We start from the raw sequence: 10,137 nt of genomic DNA, 5'->3' as shown, positions 1-10,137 counted from the left end.
ATTTTAACAAGGGCCGGCATTTTGGCAAATCCCGGTCAAGCCACACTGCAGCACATTACTGATTAATCATCCCATGCACGTCGGCTCTCTTTTGTTTTCAACCATTGTGTGATAGCTGGCGAATTTTTACAGCCTAGGACAGTAAAAGGAGAAATCACAGCATATTCAAACGCTCCACTATCAAACCAAACGGGTGTCAGATACACAACAATTGACTTTTAAATAAGGGTAGTCAAGACACACGGACGTCAATAAATGAAAGCTAAGTTAAAAAAAAAATCTTTACTAACAACTAATAACAATATTTACTACCGAAGGATCTTTGCAATGTACACACGCGCAGATAAGGCGGCACTCTAGGCTCCTCCCCTGAAGATGTCCGTCTCCTCAAGTCCCACCCCTTCCCGGGTACGATCGGAAGATCCCACCTCTTTCGTCACAGAAGGGATCTTATAAATAAACCTCTTGCTACTCGCCTCCCCCTTGGCTCGGTCTGGTATTCACTGAGGCTTGCATTCTCTAGCGGCCTCTGCTGGCCCTTGAGAGTGCGTATCTCCCGCCATCCGTCGCGTAGGTTTGGATGCAAAGTTGAGTGTCCTTGCTGCAAAGGCGAGCGTGTTTTTCGGAGATCATAAAAGTGAGTGGGCTCAAGAGTGCGAAAGCGTGAGTGTAGATCATGTATAATGAATGGGTGGCTGAATAGAGATGAACTAAAATATAGTTGTGTGCCCCAACTAGGCAGGAATCGTCTGTAACTTAAAATGATTTTAGCTTGTTCTATAAATTCTATGATCGCCCAAGTTTATAATAATATATGTAGGGTTTCCCTTTCTTTTTTTTCGTTCTATTCTAGAAATGTTAGGCGGCCCAAAATGGATGCAGAGCAGAGTGTTTGTGAAGCACGTGTATGAAATGTGCAACGAGGTAGCTCTCGGGCTGTGGCGGGAGAAAAACCGTTTTTCCCTCCATCTTCTGAATCGGGCTCAGGTGTGTCCTGGGAGACTTTTCCTTTAGATCGCAAAGCTTGGGTGCCCACCTCGAAGAACAGACGGAATGGGTGTTTTGAGGCCGTTAAATTTTGCTCGTAAATTGTTTTCTAAGCGAAAAGTTTAGAGAGTTTAAAAGAGTGAGGAGACTCATGATAAAATTAGACCGATATTGATTGGACAGAGGAGGCTGTTACAATGGTTGCAAAGCAATACAAGTTTGGTTTTCCCTAGTTAAAAGGTAGGTTTGGTGCGGTAACTTCGGATATTGCTTTAGAAGGCTTTTCATGCTCTGCTAGTAGTTACCCTGATTTAAAAAAAACAAAAACCCAAAACCCAACACAAAGAACCCACACCCTAGGGGGTGGGATATAAAGATTACACCGTTTCCTTATCCCTAAACTCCGCGTGAAATGTAATTTTTGAGAGAGGTTTTTTTTCTTTATAAATACAGGGCATCTATTTTTCATGTCTGGTCACGTTTGATAAGCATTTAAGGGACAGGTTGATTATTTTTTGGTGGTGGTTGGTGCGAGAAAGCCCTTTTCAGTCTCCCTCTTTATTTATTTTTTCCGCCCTTGTAGCTTCCGCTGGGCCCCGCTGGCTCGTGCGTCTCTCGTTCGTTTCCCGGGGTCTGTGCCACGTGCTCCCCCTCTAGCGCGCGCCTGAAGGAGGGTGGGGCTCGGTGGGTTCTAACACGTTTCCCCCCACACATTCGTGATTTTGCAGGACCCTGGAGTTTGTTTTTCTAGAATATTGACCCTGTTTCTTGATGGGACGTTATCAGTGGTGTGGGGGAGGCTTCATTTTCAGTGCTGGCGGGAAGGGCTGCTGTCTCCTCTTTTCTAATCCAAACGGTTCCGGTAACTGTTCGGTGCTGGAAAAGGGGTGACTTAACGGGGAATGTCTTGAGTTCAAGGAAGCAAATGTTGGACCATGACGCAGGGCTTTTCTAGATCGCCCCTCCAAGCTGGTGTTTTCGGGTGTCTCGAATGTGTAGAGGTCAAGGCCCTCATTTTTCCCGTCTCTTAACTTATTTTCCAGAGCGCAAGGCAAGCGTAATGTTTTGTTTGGCGAAATTTTTAGGGCCCCAACATAATTATCTAACACGAGCTGCAATTATTTTAGGCCAAAAACGGTGGAAAAACCATGCGAATCAGGATTTCCTAATCCCAAAGGGGGGAGGGGGTTAGCTAGGATGTTGAATTAAGCGTTGATGTTGTTGGGTTTTATAGTCCCTCATTGACACTTTCTTGGGGATCCAGTTCTGGGTGATGGGCGGCGGGGTAAAGGTCATTCTTGGTATACACAAGGTACAAATACTGTCCCCCACATACATGTGTATCTTGTCAGGATAAGATTCTTCCTTACTTAAATGGGCTTGCATCCTTTTGAATACTAGATTTTTATTGTACTCCCTATGTAAAGGCATATAGGGTGGCCTGTTTCTTATGTCCTAGCTTTCTAAAACAGTTTACTGTGCTAGTATGATGTATTGTATTTGGGGGAAAATCAAACTTTTGCCAGTGATTCTAGTTGTTTAATAGGCTACCAACAGATGGATGGGGACCAAAATCTGTACTTTTAAGTGGCTGTTCATAGTTTTTGACTATTTTCTTAGAGGTGCTGCTTGATTTTCTCCTTCATGCTTCCAAAGCTGCCTTCTCTAACTTTTTAGATTGTAAATGCTGTTGGATCTATTTGTGCTTTCATTGTAGGCTATGAAGTTACTGCCCTTGATTAGGTTTAAGAGGGAGGATAATGCTTTTGCATGTTTAATGATTGTGAAGCTGCCCTGGTGTTGAGACTATTAAAAAACAAACCAACCCAAAACACTAGCTTTACTTCAACTGTGATCTATTTAACTTAGACTGCATATGAGGGTCCTTAACACCAGAGAGTTTGTTTCTGGGTGTGGCTGTTAAGGAAGCAGCCCAGTAGCTGGAGTATTGTATTCTATGGAAGTTGCAAGGCTGGTGGAGTATAACATCCTTTTTTCAGTGACAATGTTCTTCTAGAGGTCAGGTGCTGGCACACTAGAATATGCATAGTAACCGTTTTGGAGTGTAGCATAGGATCTGGTTCTCCTAACTCTGGTGTGTAGCTTGGGAGGTTAGCCTGCTGGCAGATAAAATGGCCTAAGATTTTCAAAGCAGATTTTTGCTTTGTCTATTTAATTTGAGTTTCTATGAGATAGGCATGTTGTGAAAGAATGTAGTTCTACAAAATGAATTTCTTCAATCATAGGCAGATCTAAGATCCTTAGCTCAGAAGGTACAGGGTGTAATATGCTAATGTATAGGGCTTTGGCCTGTGAGGAGTTGACATAATGACTGCCTGTTAACACACAACTTGTTTTTTTCATGTTAGATGTTTCTGAAGTATTTTGGGGGGAGACAGCCTGTGAGTTTTGCTCTTTTGAAAGTGAAATTTGGTTTGAGACCTAACAAAGGGCTTTGTGGCTATTTGGTTGGAAATCCTGTCATGTACTTTGGGCAATGGCTAGGTGGTTTTCTACCATCATGTTCTGATTTGCTGGCTGGTGGTTCTGTGCTGTAGGATAGACTGTGTGCTGCATTTTTTCATTGTTTTGAGTTAATATGATTATGTATGCCTTTTTTTCTTAGGGCTAGGTGGAATAAAAATGCTTCTCATTTGTTGTAAGATGAGATTAGGAGCTGCATGGAAACCTTTAAAGGCCTCTAGAGTGATTTTTGCTTTAAAATGATTTTTCCCTGTAATGGTACAGTTCTGCTAATGTTCTTTTTGGTAGTTTGGGTTTTCTTCCTATGCTTGTTCAGCACATTTTTAAGGATGCTACTCCTGACACTGTCAGCACTTGTTTCATTGCTCTTTTCATTTGGAGTACAGATATTTTAGTTAGTCTTAAGCAATTGGGGGGCTGCTGTCTGTATCTCAGGCTGCTTGACATTTCTGGTGCTACTTTGTGATTGGCTGGCAGTAGAAACTACTTGTGAAAAATTTCCGGTACAGCAGGTAAGGGCAGGATTTTCACTTTATGTGGTTGTATTCTTGCCAGAGTTGGCTGTCAGAAACAAAGTAAATTACCAAGCTAAAAATCAAAGATAACAAAACCAATAAATGCATACAAGGGTAATAAAATAGTGAAGTGGCTAAGAACAAGTGTCTGAACACAATATATAAAATATATGGTCTTTCTTTCTTTCCATGTTGGATTTAGAAGACTGGCTCTTACTGATTTCTTACCTCTTTGAGTCTGGGTATCTTTTTATTTTTATTTTTTTTGGGGGGGTGATGGATGGATGGATTTTTTTTCTGCGGTAAATTGCTCAATCTCATTTTCCAAAACAATCTGTACAGGTGAGGAATAATGGCTTTTTATATAGTGATGGTTTCAGCATGTACACTTTGGTAGGCAGTGGTCAATTTCTTCCCTTAAGCTGAAAAACGTGAACTGCTGAATAACATTTTCAGGTTTGTGTGTGCTAAATTCATAAGTATCGTTGATCTGTGGCGTTAATGTGCCACTCTACTTGTGCTCCATTTGCTGTAAGCATGAGTGATTTGGTTGTGTACTTCAAATTGAATTTCTAAAAATGTGCTGTGGAGAGAGAAATTGCTAAAATTGAAGTCATTCAGTTATATGAAGCTAATTAATATCTAGGAATAAGGGTATTTGGTGTCAAACAAGAGGATGTAAATATTGCATTTCCAGGCTTCCTTTGATTTAGTTTAGTAAATGTGATGTTCCTTGTAGCTACCATAATTCTTTTAGGGCTAACCAGGTTAGAACACTGTCTTCTAAAGTTCTGTTTTTAGCTGTCATGTTTTCTTTTTATCTGTGTGAAAACCTGAAGCTTTTGAGGGGACCCATGTAGATGTGTCTTAATGAATTTAGGGCCCCTTTTACAAAACCATGGTAGTGATGCTGCTGGGGTAAATGCCCTGAAGCCCATAGGGATTGAATGGGCTTCAGTGCATTTATTGTGACAGCATCACCATTGTGGCTTTAAAAAGGGCCCTTGGTGTTAGGTTTGAGTAACCATATGGCTTTTAGGAGTAATTTACCACCTTCCCCTCTCCATTCATAAACCCTTTCTGTCACACACAGCTTAGTATTGGATAAATTACCAGGATATTCTTATCTCATTAAGGATTTGTATACTGAGCTGTTTTTCCCTGTGCATGGGATAAGAGAAAAGTATTAGTAAATCAGGCTCTTAATCCTGGTGTGTGGGAGTCTGAAGCCAGTATAAATTAGACTAGAGTAGTTGAGATATTACACTCTTCCATTGCAGTCTACCCAAATAGGTTCTAAAGCTAGATTTGAAAGAACCATCTTGCATAAAGTTTAAGAAATTTTTAGAGTGCTTTTTAAAAATGTTTAATTAGTCTCAAATATTGTGAAAATATCTTGACATTTTTTTCTCATGTGAGTTCCATGTGGGATTTAGAAATATTTTAAGATATATTTGTTGAATTTTTAATTAAACACTTAGGGATTTTGTAAGTTTTTTTTAAATTATTTAGTTATTTTTTTGCAAAATTATTTTCCTGTTTTGGTTTGTCAGAGGAAGATTGTTTCTATTTTTGTAAAGATACACATGCCCTCACAATTTGGCTGCTTGAAGTTTTTAATGGTTCAGAAGATAAAAATGCAAAGCAAATACATTTGTGGTTTTTGTTTTTTTTTTTTGTTTTTTGAGAAAAATGATTACATTTCACTATAGGCAAAACTTTCCAGGTGTTTAGTAAAATATTTCAATACCCCCTCCCCTCAGTATGCCGTATTCTTTATTACCCAATTAAGTGCCCCTTTGCCAAAGTTGTTGAAAAGTTAAACAAAAAAATTTGGTTTACTAAATAAATGTAAATGTAGGGAACCAGTTGGGAGGAGCGATGACAACCCTGTGGCTGGCTGTCTTGGATGTCATAGGTCTGCTGGTAAGTAGGCTTCTTTGGACCTCCTTTGGCTCTCTCTCTCCATAAACAGTAGCTGGACAATACAGGCTGTAATCTGATGTTGGTGTGCCTTTGTAGCTATCTCCTATCACATTTTTTAAGCAGCCAGCTTGCAGAGAAATGAGTTTTACTGTAATTGGTTCTTCTGTGTAATAGGCCAGGAGACAATAAATTTGCTTTTAAGATGGGTTTGCTATCGTACCCTTTCACAGGCTGTTATGTGAGACTTCAATTCTGTTGTAATTAAGGTGTGTTATAAATCACTGTTAAGGGTAAAAATGGCTGCTAAAACCGGTATTGTTTTAAATAGATTTTCTGACAGCTTCTGGATAAATGAGTGAATACTATCCTGTGTTTTTTTTTTCTCTCTAGCTTGCTTGACTGGCCATTGCTATCCTTACAATAAAGGAAAACAGGGCTGCTCAGGGAGGCTTGAGAAGGATTCAGGGGTTGCAAAGCAGAGCCACGTATGAAGGTTGCTGGAAGGATAGCCCTGGCCTGGAAGCTGTTGATGGGGGCACTATGTTGGGAGTATGATTTAAGATATGCCATAGGCAGCCTCTCAAGAAAACAGCATTGGGTGGGAATGTCACTTTGAAAAGCAATACTAGCAGAAGCTGATTCCCAGACAGTACCAAAAAACTGCTTGTGAACATTTATTCCCAGCAATGCAGACCTGTGGTATTCCACTCTTCCTTTCCCATTCTTGTAATCTTCCAGCGCCCTCTGATGGCCCTTTGCCAAGACCCAGAAGTCTTTCAGGTCTCAACTGAAGTGGGGCGATAAATGTCACCAAGTAGTGGTTGAGGGAGTTTTCCCCCTGATTCAGTGTTTATCCCTTTGAATCAACCCCATATGGCTTCTGCATGGTAGCCACTGGACGTGCCCCATACCCTGCTATATTTTACCCATTTCTCATTTTGAAATTCTCTTTATACTGCCTTTCTTGCATCTTTCCTGATGCAGCTGCGCTGACCTTCATTGAGGCCTAAGCAGTTGCTTGTTTGAGAAACAAAGATGTGACACAATGACTTGAGGGTGGTGTATAGCTTTAGAAATATACGGCAGTAATATAAACCTTTACAGCTGTAAATACTGGAAGTGTTAGATGGGAGGAGACAAGGAACAAACAGGTTACCATAGTGGTTCTCAGCCCAGTCCTAGGACCCACTAGGCAGTCGGTTTGAGGATATCCACGATGAATGTGCATGAGATTTGCTTAGTGGAGGTAGTGCATACAAATTTCTAATGCCCATTCATTGTGGATATCCTCAAAACCTGACGGCCTAGTGGGTGTCCCTTGCATTGGTTCTTCATGCATTAGGTTGAGAACCACTGCTCGAACTTGATACTAATATTTGTAACGGAGTGGACATCCCGGAGGGAGTGGAAAACATGACAAAGGATCTGCAAAAGTTAGAAGAATGGTCTAACATCTGGCAACTAAAATTCAATACGATGAAGTGCAGGTTGATGCATTTGGAGGGTAGAAATCCAAGGGAACCATATGTGCTGGGAGGTGAGAGGTTGATAAAGCACAGATGGAGAGAGGGACCTTGGGGTGATTGTGTCTGAGGATCTAAAGGCATCTAAACAGCGTGATAAGGCAGTGGTTGTAGCCAGAAGGATGCTAGGCTGTATAGAAACAGGAATAACTTGCAGAGGAAGGGAGGTGTTGATGCCCTCTATAGGTCATTGGTGAGGTTGCACTTGGAGCGTTGAAGGATATGAATAGACTTGAAGTGGTTCAGAGAAAGGTGACAAAAATGGTAAGGGGTTTGAACCAAAAGAAGTATGAGAAGAGACTGGAAGACCTAAATATGTATACCCTGGAGGAGAGGAGGGACAGGGAAGATATGGTAGACTTTTAAATACTTGATAGGTATTAATATAGAGCCAAATCTTCCAGAGAAGAGAAAATGGTAAAACTAGAGGGTGTAATTTGAGTTTGCAGGGAGGAAGACTCAGGAGCAATATTAGGAAATTTTTTTCACAGAGAGGATGGTAGATGCCTGGAATGCCCTCCTGAGGGAAGTGGTGGAGAGGAAAATTGTGATGGAATTCAAAAAAGCATGGGATAAACAGAGGATCTCTAATTAGAAAACAAAGGATGTAAATTAAGGAACTAAGGCTGCTACTGGACAGACTTGCACGGTTTGTCCCTTATGTGGTGATTTGGTGTAGGATGGGCTGGGGAGGGCATCAATGGGATCTCCACTAACTTGGAACATGAGGGTGTTACTGGCCAGTGTTTAATGGTAGATATCCTGTAAACAGGATGGTTGGATAGGTTGGAGTGAGTTTGGACGGCAACTTCAGCATTTGAAACCTAGGACAAAACCCAGAAATACCAGAGACAAGTTAATTTAATCATGTATTTTTAATGGGTATAACTAATGGGCAGATTGGATGGACCATTCAGGTCTTATCTCCCATCATTTACTATGTTGCTATGATTCATTCAGTTCAGCTGAATTGGACCCATGTCTGGGATCTAGTGTCACAAATCTTCATTTGCAATTATTTGGAGGTTTTTTTTTTTCTCCTCTCCCTCCCCCTCACATAACTTAGTTATGTCATTACATTAATAGTTCCAGGTTCCTTCAAAGCCCTGTAATCTTGATTAATGAACATGGCCACCAAGACCCTGAAGCAAGGACTTGCCCCCCCTCTCTCCTTTGCAGTATTATCCTGTTTATGTTCACTCAAGAAGCAGAATTTCTAGTTTGGGGATTGAACAAGGACCTGTTATGTTGGTGCACAGTACTTGCTACTTAAACTGGCCTGAGTCTGTCCGTGGCTTGTTTTCATGTCATGGCATGTTCTGACTAAATGAAGAGCTAACCCTAGCCTCTTTCCATGTTCGTTTTTTTATGATGCATGATATGATAGTGTGGAGAGGGGCGGTTTAACATGAATAAAAATCCAAGGGTAGCCAGCCAAACCAACTTCCATCCTTTTAGTTTCCTTGTTCCTGGCTACATCTCAGCAGGCTGCGCTGATCCAGTCTTGGTGTTGCCCCAGCCTATGCTTGGACTTGTAGTTTGCTCCCTGTGTACTGTGAGCCTGTGCTTGCATGGGTAGGAACAAGGAGTTAAAGCCAGAACCATTTTAGCCTATCCTACCAGTATCCCATTAGCACAGGTTTGAGTAGCACAGAAACAAGAGTAAAAGACATCTGTACTTGTGTTCAAAATGCTTAGAAGATACATCAAACCTTTGATTATTTTTCTACTGTATCGCTCTGGATTTGAAATACTAATAACTTTATTTACCTGTACTTTAGATCCAGGAGAAAGTTATATATAAACAATTTACCTTAAACTTATTTTGAAGCTGGAATCTGTTAGTACCTTTTTTTTTTTTTTTTTTTACCCAACTTCAACTCTGTGGTCTGGTGACTGCAGTATCTTCTTGAATCTTCTCTTCGGATTCAGTATCTTCTTGAATCTTCTCTTCGGATTCTAACAGATGGAAGTGGTCAGCGTAAGTGGTGAACACAGAATATGTAAGGTACATGACTTCTGTAGGGAGACTTTGGACCAGTCCTGGTTTTCTGCTGTCCGTTTACCTGGTGTTTACCAGTTCCACTAGTCCTAAGATGGAGGCTTTGGCCAGACTCTGGCTTTGCCCTGTTGTGTTCAATAATTTTTGAGGGAAGTTGGGATGCATTCAAAGTGGGGCCCAGGTCTGAATCAGCTTGTTCTGATATGGAACTAGATGCCCCTATTTTGGCATCAAGTATATTAATATATTGTGTATTGTACTCTACCTTGTATTTCTAATAAGCTGGATAATTAAATCAAAAACAAGATTTCCCCACATTATGCTTTTAAATACTTTTAGCTTTACTGAAATCACTCTTTGCTTGGTTTCTTGCTTTTTCTTTCAGTTATTTTTCAAAGTGGTCCCAGTATGAAAGCTGGCACAAACTCCCCAGAACCAAGTTTCCCCGTACCTTCATAAAGTTTTTATTTTTTGTCTGCGCTTTAATTTACAACTTGTATTCCAGTGCATCTAGTTAGACATTTTTCTATTTGCTTTTAGGACCTAATAGCCCTTATAGATGAATAGTGAGGATACCTGGATCACTGCAGGTCAAATGGAGTCGCAACACTGCTTTGTGGGAGGTGGGGGCTTGGAGAAAAATGGCATGGGAAAGCAGGTAGGGCTGAGGTTGCATGCTGATTTGCTGCATTGAAGTGGA

At 40.9% G+C, this 10,137-nt stretch overlaps 1 protein-coding gene across 9 annotated transcripts in view; it reads left to right on the top strand.

Annotated features, from left to right (window-relative positions):
* Nucleotides 1-398: 398 nt before the first annotated feature.
* ELAVL2 (ELAV like RNA binding protein 2) overlaps nt 399-10,137 on the top strand; it is a 374,857-nt gene continuing 365,118 nt past the window's right edge. For 4 of the 9 annotated variants that reach the window (XM_033919270.1, XM_033919205.1, XM_033919246.1 and 1 more), the window contains exon 1: nt 401-637. The gene's annotated coding sequence lies outside the window, so the exon portion shown is untranslated. Of the gene's footprint in view, nt 638-10,137 lie in introns of all 9 variants that reach the window. The other 5 variants (XM_033919237.1, XM_033919228.1, XM_033919255.1 and 2 more) reach the window with 5 other exon arrangements.

Source organism: Geotrypetes seraphini, chromosome 1 (genome assembly GCF_902459505.1).
Source record: "Geotrypetes seraphini chromosome 1, aGeoSer1.1, whole genome shotgun sequence".
NCBI lineage: Eukaryota > Metazoa > Chordata > Amphibia > Gymnophiona > Dermophiidae > Geotrypetes > Geotrypetes seraphini.
This window is presented reverse-complemented; position numbering and strand designations above follow the sequence as displayed.